We start from the raw sequence: 18,172 nt of genomic DNA, 5'->3' as shown, positions 1-18,172 counted from the left end.
CACTCCTATTAACGTTCAGATCCAATCAAACACCACCTGTGTCATGCAATTTTATCGCCGGATAAAATCGAAAAGTATTATTGAAACTGAAAACTATCAAAATGGGATCCGCAAAATCTGATGATGTTTCCCTATAAATTGTTCACAGTTGATACTCAAAACAATTATTGCTCATCGACCACAAGCGTCACTCTTTTTGAATAAATGCCTTTTAACATGATAGGTAGAACTATGAAAAATATATGCATACAGAAAAAAAATAAAGGGAAATCAGAAAAGAACCGAAATTTCGAATTTTTAACCCAGTTTTACATAATTTTGTGCAAATTTTCACATCCTAACAAATGTTTTTGAGAAGTTCTGATGCTGTTTTATCAGTCAAGACCAACCAACTACGCCTATCAACGAACATAGGAGAAAAGTTATTTTGGTTTACTGAAAATTGGTTCACCAAACATTCAGGTGCATTCTCTGAGCAACATTACCACTAGAACGAACGGCTCTAAACACGCAGTTGCATCAGGAGCAAAAAGTAAACGAGAAAAACGGAGCAAAATTGGACATAATATAATCACTTTTCTTTGACAAAAAAAATTGTAATGTATCGCACCATTTAATATATTTTTGCCGGGAAGAGGCACTTAATTCAGAGTTTAATATAGATGAGATACTCTCAATACTTTAAAAACATAATTCTGCTTTTTATAATATCGAAAGTCATTTTTATTCAGCAAAGACTGACTATCTCACGATCAGTTGAAGATAAATTTTTTAAACTTTGTTGTACGACTACTAAGATGGGGGTGCTGTAATGAGAAAGAGCTGAAAATCCTGTGTCGGTGGATGATCTCAGGCTACCATCCGGGAGGTTTCGAGTTTCAAGCCATTCTTGAGTCGCTTTTTTTGCACCCATGAAAAAATTCTAACCTACACCCCCCTCTAAATTAAATTGCCCTGACTGCCGTGCATCGAGAGTTACTCGGTTTATACTAATTTGTTCTAAAAATTTTGAAAAGTTTATCCATTTTAAGCTATACTTGGTATTTCAAAAAGTTGTCAAAGAATTTCAAAAATTTTTCTATGACAGCTGATTTGCTTGCTTCTTTTGTAACACGAATTAGCTTGCTTTCGAAATCCAACATTTTGCGTCGAAATTGTAAAAAATGGATCGTGACTTCCGGAACTTCCCTGAAAATCAATCCCTGAAAATATCAAGATTTAACTTTCAATGTTTTGCTTTTTATTAGATCCAAACATGGTTGCTAATTTAGTTTGTCAAAATATTCTAAGGCAAAGGTTATAATTTTTCGTTGACAAGAAATCAGAACTGAAGACATTATGTGAAACAGAACAACTGGAAACCTATAATAGACGCGATAACCTTAAAATTCTTGGAATCAAAGAAAACCTGCATGAGGACGGCCACTTAGAAACACCATCAGAAACAATTGAAAAAGTTCTCAACGTTTCGAACATCATCGAATCAAAAGTAACTGCGAACGACATCTCCATTGCTCATCGCCTTGGCACGAAAAGTACTGCTCGTCCAATAATAGTCAAGTTTTCGCAACGCATTGCTAAAGTGAACATGCTGACAAATAAGAAGAAACTCAAAGACAACCCCCTGGGCAACAACGTACGGATCATTGAGGATATCAGTCGATCAAGAGTCAAGTTCCTCAATCTAATGCGAACCGATCCCCGAATTGCTTCCGCATGGACCAAAGAAGGAACAGTATTCTTCACGGAGCCCAACAGTCAACAAATCAACAAGTTCAACAACCTCTGATGGAGGAATCCTACTCAATTATAGCTTGGATGATGTTTTGTACTGTTTTCGGAACAACTAACATAAATAATTCAAAAATTGTCACTGCTGCAGTTCCGAATATGCCTTTGAAAACCAAAGTTTCTGTTATGCATTTAAATGTACGATCTCTAAAGCCGCACTATGAGAAACTGGAAGCGTTAATTTTGAGTCTCCACCAGACGTAATATGTCTGACTGAAACTTGGCTAACTGCAAATGATGATCCAAAATGTTATTTGTTACCGGGATATAGACAGTTCGTTTTTCGAAACCGAAAATCAACAAGTGGAGGAGTAATGATGCAATTACATGAAAATTGCGTTGTACTAAGCGAGAAAGACAGTCCATTTGAAGAGAGCATTTTATCAGACTTTTCAATTCATGGGCATACATACTTCTTTCTGACTCTATACAACAAACCACGTTCAAATATTCAACTGTTTCTTGACTTATTAGACCAATTCCTTGAGCGAAACGCTTCTCATTCAACTCCTATGATCATATGTGGAGATACTAACATCGATGTTCTCAAAAATAATGCACTTATCAAAAACTATCTCAATATAATAGCGGCTAATGGTTTTAATTGTTTCGCTGATGAACCCACCAGAGAGACAGAAAACACCTCCACCTGCCTGGATCATTTTATTTTCCAAAATATAAATCTGACGCGTTCTTTCGTATTGAAAGAAGAGAATTCTCTGATCATTACCCGGTATTAATAGAATGGATTCATGTCAACTCGAAAAGCCCGAGATCTCATTTCGTGACACGTCCTTCTTAAAAAACAAATCATTACATGATGAATTTCTTCAAAGACTGGGCAAAAGCCTTAGTGCTTGTAATGAAAAAATTTTCACCGAAGAGGAGCCTGGCTCTGCTTTCAATAAATTCAAAAACATCTTCGAAAATACTTTAAATCTTTTTGCTCCTATCAAGAGCTTCAACAAGCCAGCATGTAAAACTCCAAAATGGTTTACCAACACCTTTAAAAATCTGAGAGCAAAAAGAAATCGCTTGCACCTGAAATGGAAACAAAATCCGCACAACGAAGAATACCTAAAGAATTTAGAAAATTACGTGACAACTTTGAACTAACTGTTAAAAAATCTAAAATGAAGTTTTACTGGGATAAATTCAAGGCATGTATTGGAGACTCAAGACAAACGTACAAACTTTTAAATGATTTACGAGGTTCAAGTAGCGATGCTCAAACTGTCCCTGCTCTCACATCGTGTTAGCAGAGGCAGTCGGAGCCTACCGCTGAGGATATAGCAGATAAGTTTAACCATTACTTTACAACGATCGCCAAAGACATTAAAGCTGCGCTGCCTGAAACCGCTCTACCAGTCTTACCTTCTGTGGAAAAGTCGATTTTTCTATATGAAGTGTCAAATGCTGAAGTTAAACTCATTATTGATCAGCTTGATAACAAATCATCTTCTGGTGATGATAATGTCAACAACTTAATCGTAAAAGCATCTGCGCCTGTGGTAATTCTTTACCTAACGCATCTGATAAACAAATCGTTCTCACATGGAATCTTCCCATCAGAACTAACAAAAGCCAAAATCCTCCCATTCCATAAAGATGGAGCAAAGACCGATGAATCAAACTATAGACCAATTTCACTTTTGTTACCTGGAGCAAAATATATGAAAGAGCTATGTACAACAGAGTGTATCAGTATTTAGAAAAATGTTCACTCCTATATTCCAAACAATTCGGCTTCCGATCAAAACATAGTGCAATCGATGCAATTGTTGAATTGACCGAGCGTGCAAAACTACTTCATGGTAAAAATATTTATAGCTTTTTTCTTGACCTTAAGAAAGCTTTTGATACCCTTGATCATTCTATACTTCTATATAAATTAGAAACCTACGGCATCCGTGGCATTTGTCTTAAATGGTTTCGCTCCTACCTAACAAATCGAAAACAGCGCGTTGAAGTTAATGGTGTTTCCTCTGGATGGCGAAACATATCCTGTGGTGTCCCCCAGGGCTCTATATTAGGGCCCCTCCTCTTCTTAATTTATATCAACGACTTACCCCGCTCATGTCCATCAACCGAGGTGCTTCTTTTTGCCGACGATACAAACCTAACTGCTATTAACTGCCAAATAAACAACTTACAAAACGATCTTGCTAACCTCAATAATTGGCTGAATGCCAGTAAACTTGTTCTTAATATGTCTAAAACAGTTCAAATGAACATTAACGCTTCCAGTTCGTTCTCACTTAATAACTGTGTAGTTCATGTAAAACTTGTATGCAAGTATTTGGGCATTTACATTGATAATAAGCTCTCCTTCCAATCGCATATTGATTTTGTTAAAGTGAGACTCGGTAAACAAAGTGGTATTATATCGAAGCTACGACACTATGTACCTAGAGCTCAGTTAATTAACTATCGTACAAACGTTGTACCAATAGTTCAGTTTGGCCTTTTAGTTTACGGTTGCTGTAGTTATAAATCATTAGAACCCTTATATATCCTTCAAAAGAAAATTCTGAAGTTCATTTACTTCCGCAATAGACGCGAAAACTGTGATGATATATTTCAAAGCAATTGCTTATTAACAATATATGAGCTACACGTCTATGAACTACTCAAATTTGTGCTTAGATCGCTTATACAACAACATTGCCCAACTTTTTTAAACGATTTATTTAAGTTTTCAGAATCTAACCGAAATACACGCCGTGCATCAGCTGGATTATTAGCAGAACCATTCTGTAAAAGACAAATTGAACGATTTTCTGTTAGATATCGTGCAACCAAACTTTTCAACATGCTAAAAACTTGTGGCGTCATTCCACACAACATATCAGATCTGCCCTTTTCAAAAATTTCACCTATCATAATTGGAAAGACATATATACTACAAAACCGTGAATTGATAAAACATATTTTTGATTTTTAGCTTCCCAATTTTTTCAATACCTTTGGCTGCATGCTACAGGATCTTCAACTTTGGGCCCTGATTCTAGCCTGAAAGTTTGACCCCTCTAGCTTTTCTAGTTTTCGAGATATCGAATTTTTTCATTTTTTTCATTTTTGAGAAAAATTTTAAGGACTTAGAAAGTTTTTCAAAAAAAAAATCAGATTTTTTTTCTCTCGTTAACAGCAGGCTATGCAGTGTGTTTATCAATCTGTACATGTGAGCACTCCGCTTTCTGTCAACAAAAAAAAATTTCTCGACCAATTTTGGCATAGCTGACCAATTTTTTTTCCTTTCATTTTCGTTTAATTGAGCAAATTGATATTGCATTAAGCCACCAGGGAAGAAGTCTTGTGGACTGTATTGTCCCGTTATCTGTCCTTTCCGGGTCTCATTTGATATTTAAATTTATAACTTGTTATTCATTTAATATATTACTTGAACCCAGATAAATAAATTCTTTCTTTCTTTAATTGTTCTCTAACAAAAGTTAGAGCAGTTACTCTAGTCTAGGTTATGTTAAACTTTTCCTGTAATGCAAAACTTTCTCTTTATCGTTTTGACATTTTCTAGAATATTCCTTTGCTTTGTTTTTGAGATTTTGTTCCAGAACAGACGTTGACTTCTTGAGTGACTTGTTCACTCCTTATTTCTTCATTTTTGGGTGATATCAGTCGCTCTCGTTGCTTGATTGTGAGCGAATGAGGTGCATTGTAGCTGTGTTGTTGAAAAGTCAATATGGCAATCTGGAGATCCGGGTTGATATTCTTGTGGGGGCGGGGTTTTTTGCACCTGTAAAACATTTCTAAGCTACTCCACCTTTAAATTAAATTTCCCACGTTTGAGAGCAATACATCCAACGTTAGTCGGTTTATGTTTCTTTTTCGCTGCCGAGCATTGTCTGTTTAGCAATGGAGTTTTGGACACTTTTTAGGAAACATGGATGCAGAAATCAGTCCGTTTAGATCAGCGCTCCGAAACACTTATCGGCAAAAATAAATACGGTTAACTCAAAACTAAGTTGTTCAAGAGGTTTTTCGCAGTAAATTCTGCATTGGTTGCAAGTCATCTTGTCTAATGTTGGCAACTTGTCTATTGTTTTTGCGGGGATCAAAAATTTCTCTTTTTAGGGTCTTTTCGAATATCGATATCTTTGTTCTTCCAATAATGGATTTTGCGCGCTTTTCCAGATCCAAGTGTTTACAAACACAATTTGATATTTCTGTATTTTTGTGTAATGTCACCATTAAAGTATTTTGTTTACACTTGTTTATAGAAGGCACTTAATAATATTTTATAGGTCAACAAATATAATTGAATCGAGTAGTTAAATTTGAATTAGATAAGGAGCATAAAAATTTTATAATCGCAGTACAGAAACAGCTAATAGGACAAGTGAAAGTGCAATAAGAGGGCTCGCTTGGTTCTGTGCGGGGTGCCAAATGTTCCCACATTCGCATTTGAACGCATACAATTCATCAAATTGCCAAATCTTAAGTGATATTGAAGAAACGCTAGCCATATCAGTATATTTTTACAGCACTCCTGTGAAAGATTGCAACTGTTTTAAAATCAAGTTTGAAAAAAAAGGAATTTTTTGGGTTTTCAGAGGAAGCGAGTAACCTTCCTTTGGTAAAAAAATCTTTAATTGCGAATTCTTTTTTTGATATCGTTAATTAAAGTGCTGCTACAGCATTAACCACCTGTCCCATTTTTTGTTGGGTTTCATTGACTCTTTTCGTTTTGTCGCAAGAGTTCATCCAGTCTTTTTTATTTTGTTTTAACAGACGAGAACTTTATTGAACAGTTTTATGTTCGTCTTGATTTAATCCCAAACTAAAGTTTACTGAGATCGGTTCTGTGTTTTCCCCCAGAAAGTTTATTTTTCCGACCAACCTTGTTGGGGGATGAACTGACTGTATACTCAAATAGGTAAATAGGTTTTTTGTGTCACGTTCTCTTGCTCTCGCTTTATTTTTCTTGCGCTTTAATTTTTTTTTTCGCTTTTTTCTTTCTTTTAACCTAATTATCGGAGTGCTATTGCACCCGAATGGTTTCATAATTTTGCTTAATTACCGACAAATATTTTTTGCGTGCAAATGAGCCCCAATAAACATATGGAAACTCACTGGCAACCTCAAATTTTTATGGCTTCAACATTTTTTCGCGTGAAATTGTTTTCAGTGTTGGGTTTTTTATTTGTTGTTATTTTGTAGTATTAAAACACAATCCCGCTGATGACTTGTCCAATTGGCGCCCTATAGAGCTAAAAGTAAATCCTATTAGTTTTTTAATTGAAACCTTATTGCTTATACTTTTTAATTGCTCTCAAACGAACGCCCCTTCAATTAAGCTACACTTAACCTCACTAAACCGTGGCTAGCTACTGACAAAGCCAAACGGTACTGACGAACTGTGTTGAAAAATTTTCTCAAATTTATCTGTATAAAAACCTTTATTTTTAATGGTTTTGAACTGTAGTTGAGTCAGCGCTAAAAATTTAGAATTATTGTTGTTCTCAGATGTCCTCCAAAAACATTCTAGCTATTTGAAGTGAAAGGTTAAAATAAGAACTTTTTAGAAATCATTTATCGCATTTTAGGCTGAATTGATTTGAAATGCTTGCAATATTAGCTTTTTTTGGATTTGAGTTCTGGACATACAGCTTTTGGGAAGAAAGCGGAAAGATTTGTCGGGGATGACACCAAAAACTTCGTAACGTGTTTTAAACCATCGAAAAGCGCACTATTTTTTAAGGACAAATTTGGCCAAAATTCAGGCTAATTTTACACGAAAAAAACAAAATTTGTTCAAAAACTTTTTTCAAAGAAGGGGACATCCTTAAAGAAATTCTAGACGCTGAGAGCTTTAATTTGGGTTGCCTGCAAAAAGTTTCTGACCCAAAAATTGGGGCTGCATATAGTTCTCAGAGAAGACAAAATACACAACAGACAGAAAAGAGAAAGTTATCGATTTGCTGATGTCAATAGCATGGTTATGGCTGGTCTGCAAAGTACTATGAAGAAGTTTTTTGCCCTCATTGGCATATCTAGTTGAGTACTTAGATTTATCCTCCAAGGTTGTATTTTTGTAAGTTGGAAAAGCGTTACAATCCACTGTTTTCAAATTTGCAGTGTTTACAATGAGATCTGATGTTTTGACCAACAGATATGAAGTCTCTAGGAAAACTATTTTCGGGCGTATTTCTCTTTTTAGTTGCTCTCAAACGAAGTTTGTAGCAATTATAGTAGTCCTGTCTGTCTTTTGTATGCGATTTTTTGCGTGACCGATTTTTTGTCTGACCCATGTGACTTTTTGTCCTAAAAACGGGATAAACAGGTAGCGCCCAGCGGGCATTAAGTGCCCTTAGAGCCTTTCAGCTCAAACTGTTTTGGAGACTGTTACACACTATCTTTTAGAGTTATTATCTCGGTGTTATTGAGGTTAATTCTTGGTGTAATTAACTTGAGTTATCGCCATTGTACTAGGACTTATTATGTTGTATCATAGTGCGGTTTTTTTGCGGATATAATTTGAATGAAATTAGCTAGTAATAGCCTTTTTGAGCGGTTCAGATGCGTGATACATCCACTAGTTGCCTTGTATTTTAATAACTTTTCACGGTGTTATTTAGCTCTATGGAAACCTGTTGTAACTTAGTATTTTATAAAGATTTTTCCAGTTCAATCTTTAATTATTTTAACAAGATTTGTCAATAAATTTCAACAGGTTTAAGTTTTTTGCGAAGTTTTAAGATATTATTATCAACTGGTTGTCAGGCTAGTTCTCGGGTGTTCTGGTGGTTGTGGGTTCGGCAGAGTTGTACCTCAAGTAGTATTGGTCCTTCGCAAATATTTATTGATCTTCAAGCTGGGCAATTTCCGGCTTTTGTACGTCTCTTGATGTTTGTTAAGTACATATACAATTTCCGTATTAGCACCTACTTTATCAGCATAATTACTTCACCAAGTACATATTTTCTCATGAAGTTATGCACCAAATATGAAAATTCGTCATTAGGGAACCTATAAAGGTAAAATATTGAGGGATTCAGGTACTTAATGTGTTTATCTGTAAACTCAATCTGCGGTTGTTTTTAGTAAACATAAACAAATAAGGGGTTACAGGCCTTGATGAAAATACTGGCTAGATATGGCCTTCAGATCTATCTGAATATGAACTAAATAATGGAAATTTTGATGGATATTTAAAGGGAAATCATCACGTAACTGTGAGGCACGAAATAAGGGCGTGACAGAGACTTATACTTATGGTGTGTAGAGTGGTTCTTAGAGGTTAAAGACCCCCCCATTGTTAACCCCCCACTATTGCCCCCGACCGCGCTGTTGCCACCACCCCTCTGTTGCAGCCCTCATCAGCCCCCGGTGCACCCCCTCTCCCTGCCCTCCCACCCCTTGGCTATCTGACGAACAACCGCTCGCTAAAAACATGCAAGTTCATACTAATTTTCAATTTTTTCAAGCTTTTTGAAAACATTTGTCATTTTTTGAGTTTTATCAGTCCTAGGTGTCGAGGAGCCTACTCTAGGGTTTGGTAAAAGGTTACTGCATAGTTCCTAGTGGTAATAGAATGTTTTCAACATTTTATTATCGCGAATTTTAGCTTTTTTTTTTACAGTACTTGCATTTTTTCCAATTTTTGTCATTCATTGTAACTATTCGTTTTTTGAAAATGTTTGTCATTTTTTTAGGTTTCTCCAGCCTCAAGAGCTGAAAAACTTTCTCTAGGGTGTGATAATACGGTACAACATTGTTTATAGATGTAATGGAATGTTTTTCAAGACTTTATTATCATGAATTTGAGCAATTTTTTTTCAGTTTTTTGCATATATTGAATTTTTTAAATATTTTTGTGCACCAGGGGTTCAGGGATCTCATCTGAAGTTTGATGGTAAGCTGCTGCATTGCTGCTAGAGTTATTGGAATGGTTATCAATATTTTGTTGATTCGAGACGTTGATACGTGAAAAAAAAAATTTTGAAATTTTATCATGTTCCAAGTTTATGGATCTTTATGAGACAGTGAAACCGTTTAAGGCTCAAAACAGGGGTACTGGGTAGTCTCTTGAGACAATGAAATGGTTCTGAAGATATTAGTATCACGAATTTTAGCAGGATTTTTTTTAAATTTGCAGTTGCTTTTAAAATTCTTGAACATTTTTGTCCTTGTGTTTAACCATCATCGCTGGCCAACAAAGTTTTAGTCTTGCAGATGGGTCACATGACAGAAATCTAGAGGCAAAAACTGTTTACTATTAACATTTTCTTCACTGCGAATTGTGGAAACTCTTCTTTTGATTTTTGCACTTTCAGTTTTTTTTCTATATTATTTATTTACTAACAAGCCTAGAGAACTATAGGTTGCAGAGGCGAATCTCATCATTGAAAATATTCCTAGCTCTCTCTCTCTCTCTCTCTCTCTCTCTCTCTTTATCTCTCTCTCTCTCTCTGTGTGTGTGTGTGTGTGTGTGTTTGTGTTTTGTTTGGCGGTTCTTCCTTTCTCTTTATCGTTCACGTTTTATCTCGCACATTCTCTCCCTCTCTCTATCTCTCTCTCTCTCTCTCTCTCTCTCTCTCTCTCTCTCTCTTCTTAACTCTTTTGTTGATGTCGCACTTCAGTGGCTGTTATGTGGCGTAATGTCATCGTCTATTACCCTAACCTCTTGCTCCTTCAATCAAGCTAAAAGTAGCCTCACTAAACAGTGGCTAGGTACTGGCGAAGCCAACGGCTCTCCGGTTGTTTGAGAGCAATTCGCCCGACGTTAGTTGGTTATGTTTTCTATTTATTTTGAACATGATGATTTGGGTTCTGTTAATTGTGATCATTGCTTTTTGGTCAGAAATACACAGTGTGTTCCTTTTTTTAGATGTGCAGATATAATGGATGTAGATCTCCGCAAGTTTAACTTTCTAATACTTCGAAATAAGCCAAAATATTAGACTTCTAGAGGGAAATTATCCTGTTTGAAGCACCAGTTTGCTTCGAAAGTCAACCAAGGCCGAGTTGTAGAACTAAGCTAATTAGTGAATTTAATTTTAAGGTAACGGTGACTTGCTGAGTGTTGTGGCCTAAAGAAGTTAAAGTTTCTTTTGACTTTGGAGATAATCTCGCAGTCAAATTAAGAAGAGTCATGTGGAAGATTCTCATTTCTTTATTGGAGCTCTCATGAAAGTTTTCCATGGCAAAATTATATGCGATGATGCACCAAATCCATTATGAGTCTCTCTGAAGATGGCAGTGCAGATTGAATGTGCTGTGTGAGAAGTTGGTTGAGATGTAATTGTTGTTTTGTTGTAACAATGATGTCATCTGTTGTTGAATGGTTGTCTGTGTTAAATGTTCCTTTTCTAAGTAAAGATTCACTTAACAGTTTTGTATGTAATAAATAACTAGCTTCATGATTTTACTAGTAGGGACTGTGTAGAGAGTCAATGCGTCTAAAGTGGTGTAAAGAGTAATTTGTATATGACTACCCCCAGAACATGGAGAAATAGCAGTTAGTTCATTTTTCATTAAAAAAAATAGTAAAATTTTAATATATTATAAAAAACAAAAAATGGCAAAAATTTGAAAAATTTCAATATTTTTATCACTCTTTTCTCCATGTTCTGTGGGTAGTCATATACACATTACTGTAAAGTTAACTACTTTTATTTCAATGTAATTTATATTTATTTTAATGGTTCTAAATATTTTGAGTATGTGAAAGCAATGACTTATCTCAGAGTCATGTTCCTTAGAAGTGTGGAAGTCAAATAGTTCTCTATAGTTGTTTTGTAGAAATAATAAGTAGAAGGCCGCTACTGTTTCTCTGATCAGTGCATGATATTTTGTGAGGATCAGAACTAAAACAAATATATTTTGTTAACTTTTCACTTTGGTGCATGCATACGGTTCCATAGCCATGTTTCAACTGGGGCAAAAAGGGAGCTACAATTAATGGGGCACCTTTTTGTAGTTTTGTTTTTCGTCAGAATTGTTTTTTCTAAACTGCATCGACTCGGTCTCAGGTTTTGTGTATATTTTACGTAAAAGGAGAAATAAACTGGTCAACCTATTCGAGCGGTCTTTGTTCCTTTTTCAAGTTTTTGGTCAATGTGATTTGTGTGGATTTATTGGGTAGTTGATTTTTCATATGTGAAGCAGTCGTACTCATGTGCTGGTCTGTTTAATAGTGTCAGGCTTCTTTCTACCACTGGATTGATTAAATGTCGTTTCATATTTGAGCCAATTTGAATGGGGCAATGTTAGATGGATAGATGTCTTAATTTATTTACTTGTACTCTTAATTCGCATTGCTGACGTCACTTTTGATGAATTGGGTTGCATTGCGTTCTCTCTAATCAGATCTAAGAGAGGAACAAAAGGAACTTGAGAGTTGCTACAAATATAACTTCATATTTAATCAACCGATTAGTCAATACTCTTGTTTCATACCTTCAGTCTTATTTACAGTCTCTATGCATGTGTATGCTTGACTGAAACTAAACTATCAACCTGGAATCCATGTTCTGCCAAAACTTTCATTTCACGTGTCTTTTACTCCATTACTCATACTTTTTTGGATATATCAGTCACATGTTTGGTCTATTAAATAGTCTATTGTTTATAGGCTATTGTTTCAAAAAGAAGTCTCTCATAATTTGCATGTGATTAAGATTTCTGATTTTTGTACTGAGAGTCCAATTCAAATGATGCTCTATTGCCCGTCGAGCCTTTTCGGCCAAACAGTTTCGAAGATTTTTCATTGGTTAAGAGATTTTTATGGAGTTTATGCCACAATTTGTACATTTTTTTTTGGTTTTTTTTATTTCAGAAGGTAGAATGCAACAGTGTGCAGAAGCAGACATGAATGAATGTGCGACGTGAGAGAGTGATGTGAACAAAGAGAGACAGTGAAAGAACAAATCCAACATTACAAATTTTACTGCTGCTACATACCTCACTCTCCCTCATTCTTGCCGCCCCTGCTGTACCCGGGTAAGTTCAAATCTGCGCCAGTGTTCATTACAACTCAATTTGGGTTGTTCCCGTTCTATGGTGCATTGACCAGCGATTGACCAGATCCCAATCAAGCCAAATTCTCTTTGCTATGTTGTCAAACGGTTGTTGAAGTCTATCTTTGATTTCTATACATCCTGGTATACTCTAGTACATCCTGTTGCAGGGTTGAATGAAAACGGCAACAAGGCGACAAGAACAACTCCCAAACAGTAATGGAACCAAAAGGCGAGTGATTTTGCGCTTAACAAGAGTAAAAAAAAACCTGTGTTTGAACCAAAATTTGTAGCTAACTTTTGAGTACTGTGGCCATTTACGGGTTATTTGCGTGCGGTCCATTACGGAATTCTTTTGAAAATTCTTCTGATATTTTCACTCAGATTGGACTTTATTTTATTTAGTCTTTCTTTCAACTTCGCAATTAAGATATAATTGGTCAACAAAGTGAAACAATAGTGACATTTCTGACCATTCAAGATGCGTGTTTTGACCATTCAATATGAGCTATCGGAAAAACTGCTACTTTTCTACAGACTTCCACAGAAGAGGGGGCTGTCACAGGGTAGCGTCCTACCACCTCTCCTGTTTAATGTCTACTCGAGCGACCAACCTCTGCAACTGGGTCGCAAAATTTCATTTACGCTGATGATCGGGCGATGACCTTTCAAGATTCAATTATCAAGAACATTGAACAAAAATGAATAGTGCCCTCAATGAAATGAGCGAATACTACGGAGCCAACAACGTGATGCCGAACCCTGAGAAAACATAGGTCTTTATCTTTCATCTCAATGACAAATAAGCAAAACGAGAACTCAATATAGTGCGAAGGAATTCGGCTTACACATAAACCCTAACCCAAATATTTAGGAGTCGTTCGGGACCGAACACTCAGTTACAAATGACGCTGCCTCAATATACGAAAGAAAGTCTTAGGTAGAAATAACCTTCTACGGCTTCTAACGGCATCGAGCTTCGGAGCTGATCCAAGAACTCTGCGCACATCGGCCCTAAGTCTCGCAAGACAGACTGCAGTACCTCTACAACTCAATCGTGACGCTGTTTCTTATATTAGACTCGCCCCTTAAACATGCCATTCAACAATTACGGAAGCAAGAATTGGAAACTTGTCTCTGAAGTGCGAGGTGATCATATCACTCTTCACCACGAACTACTTGTCGGCTCCAACCTGCCCTTGAGAAAGTGGAAGTTTTTGAATCGACTCCGGGCGAGTGTAAGACGATGCCGCTCAGCCCGCCACAAATGGGGGCAGACTGTCGGACATGCATATACCCTATATGTAGAAGAGGACATGGCCCATATTTTTGGAAGCCCGAGGCCGTTCACTATCTTCGACCTGCGGTACGAGGACATGGCCTTAGAAGTATGTGAAAATATAACCGAGCGAGTCTGAAGTGGTACTTGTGGAGTATATACGAAGAAGAAACAGACTTCAAAAGAAGGAAACCAGTGTTGGGATCGAGGAAAAACGCAATATGATGCTGAATTAACTATCGAATGACCTTAAAACCGCATGCAACATGTCAGTTCGATTTCCAAAAACGGACAAATTATGTCGTTTCGGCAGGTGCATCCTTCTACTCCCCTGTTCGTGTACTTTTGATAGAAGACCATACAGTGGTTGAAATGAATGACAAAACAAATATGTACGCTCCAGTTAAGCTCTCCATTTACGAAAAAGAATTAGCCGTTCATTTTGACCTGGACACATTGGGTACATCATTTGGGTTCGCCAAAACTACTCATTCGAACCGACAACAGACCTGTAACCAGATTTCTTCAATTAGATATAATACCACGAACCCTTTGGAACGCCTTGGGCCACGTGATCTTTTGCCATCTTTTTGAGCGCATACCCGGGAAAGCAAATCTTGCAGGTGGTCTATCTCTCAAGGTTATATCTGAACCCCAAAAAAAGCTTAAGGAACGAATAAAATCGAAAATCCAAACGCATGAGATTGAAGTTGACTCAGCATCAGACACCCCAGAGAACTCTGTTAATACACTTTGGAGGAGAAACTTCAGCTTCCAAAAATAAGAAAAGACTAACAATATGACCCAGCCACACAAAAAAAACAAACAGGCTAAGCTGAGTTGCAATCGCATCTCCCTGCATATCTTATCGCCCAACTGCAAATTCAAACGCACGGTCGCAACCCACTGAATCTACGTTCAGAGCAATAAAATGACCGAGACGCCAAAAGGGTAATCCTCTGACTGAATGCGTGAGAACAACATCCAGCCAGTAACTCAACAGACCTCCAAAAGTACCTAGAAGAATAACCCAGACTAAGTATGTTTGTTGGCGTGTACTGTACAGAAAATTCTACGAACACATTGGAGTAAATTTACCAAATAATACTGACCCAGAGCAGCTAAGAAAAGAGGTACTCTATCGAAAACGTGGCAGCTCGTGGATCGGTCACAAAGGAATAACACCTATAACTTTCGAAGCGCTTCCAAATATCACAGAAACGCTCAAAGTACATTCAATTTTGCTTAAAATGCGTACACAGCTAACAATCAAACAGCTTTGCTCCAATCACCCATACGATCGTTGTCGTCTAAGCGAAACTTCACACCTTGTATGCAACGTGCACCAGTCAACCTTCAGATTTTTTTAATAAGGCATTGATGTTTTCTCGAAATATCTTTTCGCTGTTCCTCTAATGAAATGTGACGCCAACTTTGATGCAAGAGTGCTCTTTTGTATTCCTCGGAGACTCATATATACCTTCAGCAATAATTTGTCCTCTAGGTACAGCATTCACATCTGAACTAATGTGCGAATTAGCAAACGTACGCGAAATACAATTGAAACACTGCGACTCAACAACGAACAAACTGTAGGGCAACTAGAAAGGCGTTATCCATCTATGAAACAAATACTACGAATAAACGAAAACAGAAGTTACACAGGTTAATTCCACTACCCCGACAGCAATTTTTATACACAACTCAACATGCACCCGCGCTTCGTTGAGTTGTGATGTGTTATTGCTTCTGATGTCGTTAACGGACAAACAAAATTAAACCCCCTAGATCTAAATTTTCAGAACACAAAATTATTGGAGAGTAACCCAAAGTGCGGCCATGTCTAACAATTTCAAGATTAAACTGCAGAACCTTTTACTAGCGTAACAGAATCTAATAGCTTCTCATCTCAAATATAAGAAGTACTAGGACAAAAGCAAACGAGACTCCACTTATTTTTTACCAGAACTCTCATTTTAGACCCGAAGCGTACGACACAATTTGCCTTATTGAACAAACAACAGACGAGATCGTTAAACCCTGTACAGAATTGAGAAAAATCTTCATAAACGCCAGTTACTTTGATTAAAAAAGTCAAACACATTTCACCAACGCGTTCATCGAATGAGACTGACCGATTGAGCCGCAATACGAATTGAAAGATTGAACCAGATAGACCCCAGGTAGTTTGAACTTCACCCTACAATCCCAGCGGAGGAAAAACATGTTGAGGAACGACCGCAATTAACTGACAACGAAATTCCTATGCACATAGACCAGGATAGCAATGTGATTACTGGAACTACCCTGACACTAGAACAATTACATTTAAACCTAACCTTAAAACAACAAACTTCTCGGAACAAGAAGCGCCCGCAATGTTTGATATGAACCACGGACCAGTTCCTGTCGAGCATTTCTTGAAAGTTCATACCCCATTGAGCAAACTGACACCCCAGAATCAAATGACACAGAATGTTTTCTCAGGGCAAAGCAGCTTTCTTCAAATTGAGGCGCGCTTTGGAGCAGACCGTCCGTCCAAGCTACGCAGAAAGGACTACCCAGCATTATTATGCGAGAATTCAGTCTACAACCCAATTTAACCAAAACATGAGGAACCAGTCCTTACTGTAATCAGATGTTTCCCACTAGACCATTACCCAGAACCTCAGCTCCAAATTGACGCGGAAAACGACCACTCGGATGAAACAGAACTTCACTCGAAAGCGGACACAGAGTCTGCAAGACAAACAAAACGAATAGGCATAATCACTTGTGGCAGGACTGGGACAAATCATTTGGAGACAACTACACTCCCAACTTCAACACCCACTACTCTTATTACCAATATGGAGATTAAACAACAGACTTCACAATTACCAAACTAGAGCCAACAGAAAATTTTCATTGTCACGACGAACAGTTATAATCACTGTTATAACCAAAATCAAACATAGAACTCAAACAACAGCTCTTGGACCGACGAGCTTGGTTTTCACCGTACCAGAGGACACCAATTTCCCGAGAACATCATCCATCCCACAAAGAGAGGAGAACTGCGTGATCTGGGACCAATTTTGAATAAACGAAGACGAGGAGTTTCCCTGACCCTTAAGCGACGAAAGATAAGCGGAAATATTTGTCACATAGTTGCGCTCGATAAGTCACAAAACTCAAAATAGAAGAAAAGGCCCCTGTGATCGGGCATGCAAAAATCCATTCCTGTTAATTCGTTTTTTTCCAAATTACACAATTGAAAGTCATTTGCAGCAAATTGAGATTTTTTTGCCCAACACAACATTCACAGTGCAAGTTCTTTAGCAACCATGGCCCCTCCCATTAGTAGGTAGCGAAAAACTGCCCAACTGCCGGTATATAGTCATCAAAACTTTGAGGGTTCGTAACAGGAGACTGTTCATATCAGATTCTTTGACTCCCGTGAGACGGGGCCCCTTTGATTTTTCGAATCTCTAGGTAGAGGAGAGACTTTGGGTTGAGAGCCTCTATTCTCTCTCCTTCTGACTTCTCTGCTTATACTGTAGGACTTTGATTCACTAAGCTCTTCTTGACTGATGTCGAGCACATTTCGGGCATTGAAACACTTGACTGCTATCGTCCACAGTTATTTCTGAGCTTGTTTGTGCATCTGATCTGACTGTACTTGCTACTTCCATATCAAGCGATCCTGCAGATTTTCTACTACCACGCATTGCGGTTGCGCTTTTTTCATGAGATTTCCACCAGCCTACTGTCTTGTATGACTTGTTGCAGCCATTCAAAGGGCAGCCAACTTGTGCTGTTTTTGTTTGTGTTTCGACTGTTTCTGGATCTAATTCTAATCCCATCGCTGTTTCCATTATGGTCGTTTCTCGCATGCCTGTTCATTTCTTTTGTGGTCGCAAACGTTCGACTACGATTTCTAGAGGAACACTACTATCTTTGGTCTTAGGCCTACAGATCTGACGGTGGTATCAACATTATTAGAGTGTTTCATCGACTTTGGTCTTGTGGTCCACTCTTCAATGTTCTCGACTTTTAGCCACCTCAAGTAGTTTTTGAGTGTTATCAGCCAATCTTCTGAGCATGTCTTTCGGCTCTGGCAAACCGAAAGTAGCTCAGGGTC

At 37.5% G+C, this 18,172-nt stretch overlaps 1 protein-coding gene across 4 annotated transcripts in view; it reads left to right on the top strand.

Annotated features, from left to right (window-relative positions):
• LOC142350306 (receptor-type guanylate cyclase gcy-28-like) overlaps positions 1–18,172 on the top strand; it is a 182,997-nt gene that overhangs the window by 11,256 nt on the left and 153,569 nt on the right. For 3 of the 4 annotated variants that reach the window (XM_075402119.1, XM_075402118.1, XM_075402117.1), the window contains one exon: positions 12,590–12,753. The gene's annotated coding sequence lies outside the window, so the exon portion shown is untranslated. Of the gene's footprint in view, positions 1–12,589; positions 12,754–12,940; positions 13,003–18,172 lie in introns of all 4 variants that reach the window. The other variant, XM_075402120.1, reaches the window with a different exon arrangement.

Source organism: Convolutriloba macropyga, chromosome 12 (assembly GCF_964194025.1).
Source record: "Convolutriloba macropyga chromosome 12, txConMacr16.3, whole genome shotgun sequence".
In the NCBI taxonomy this organism is placed as follows: Eukaryota; Metazoa; Xenacoelomorpha; order Acoela; family Convolutidae; genus Convolutriloba; species Convolutriloba macropyga.
The sequence above is the reverse complement of the archived record's forward strand: the minus strand, read 5'-3'. Positions and strand labels throughout refer to the sequence as shown.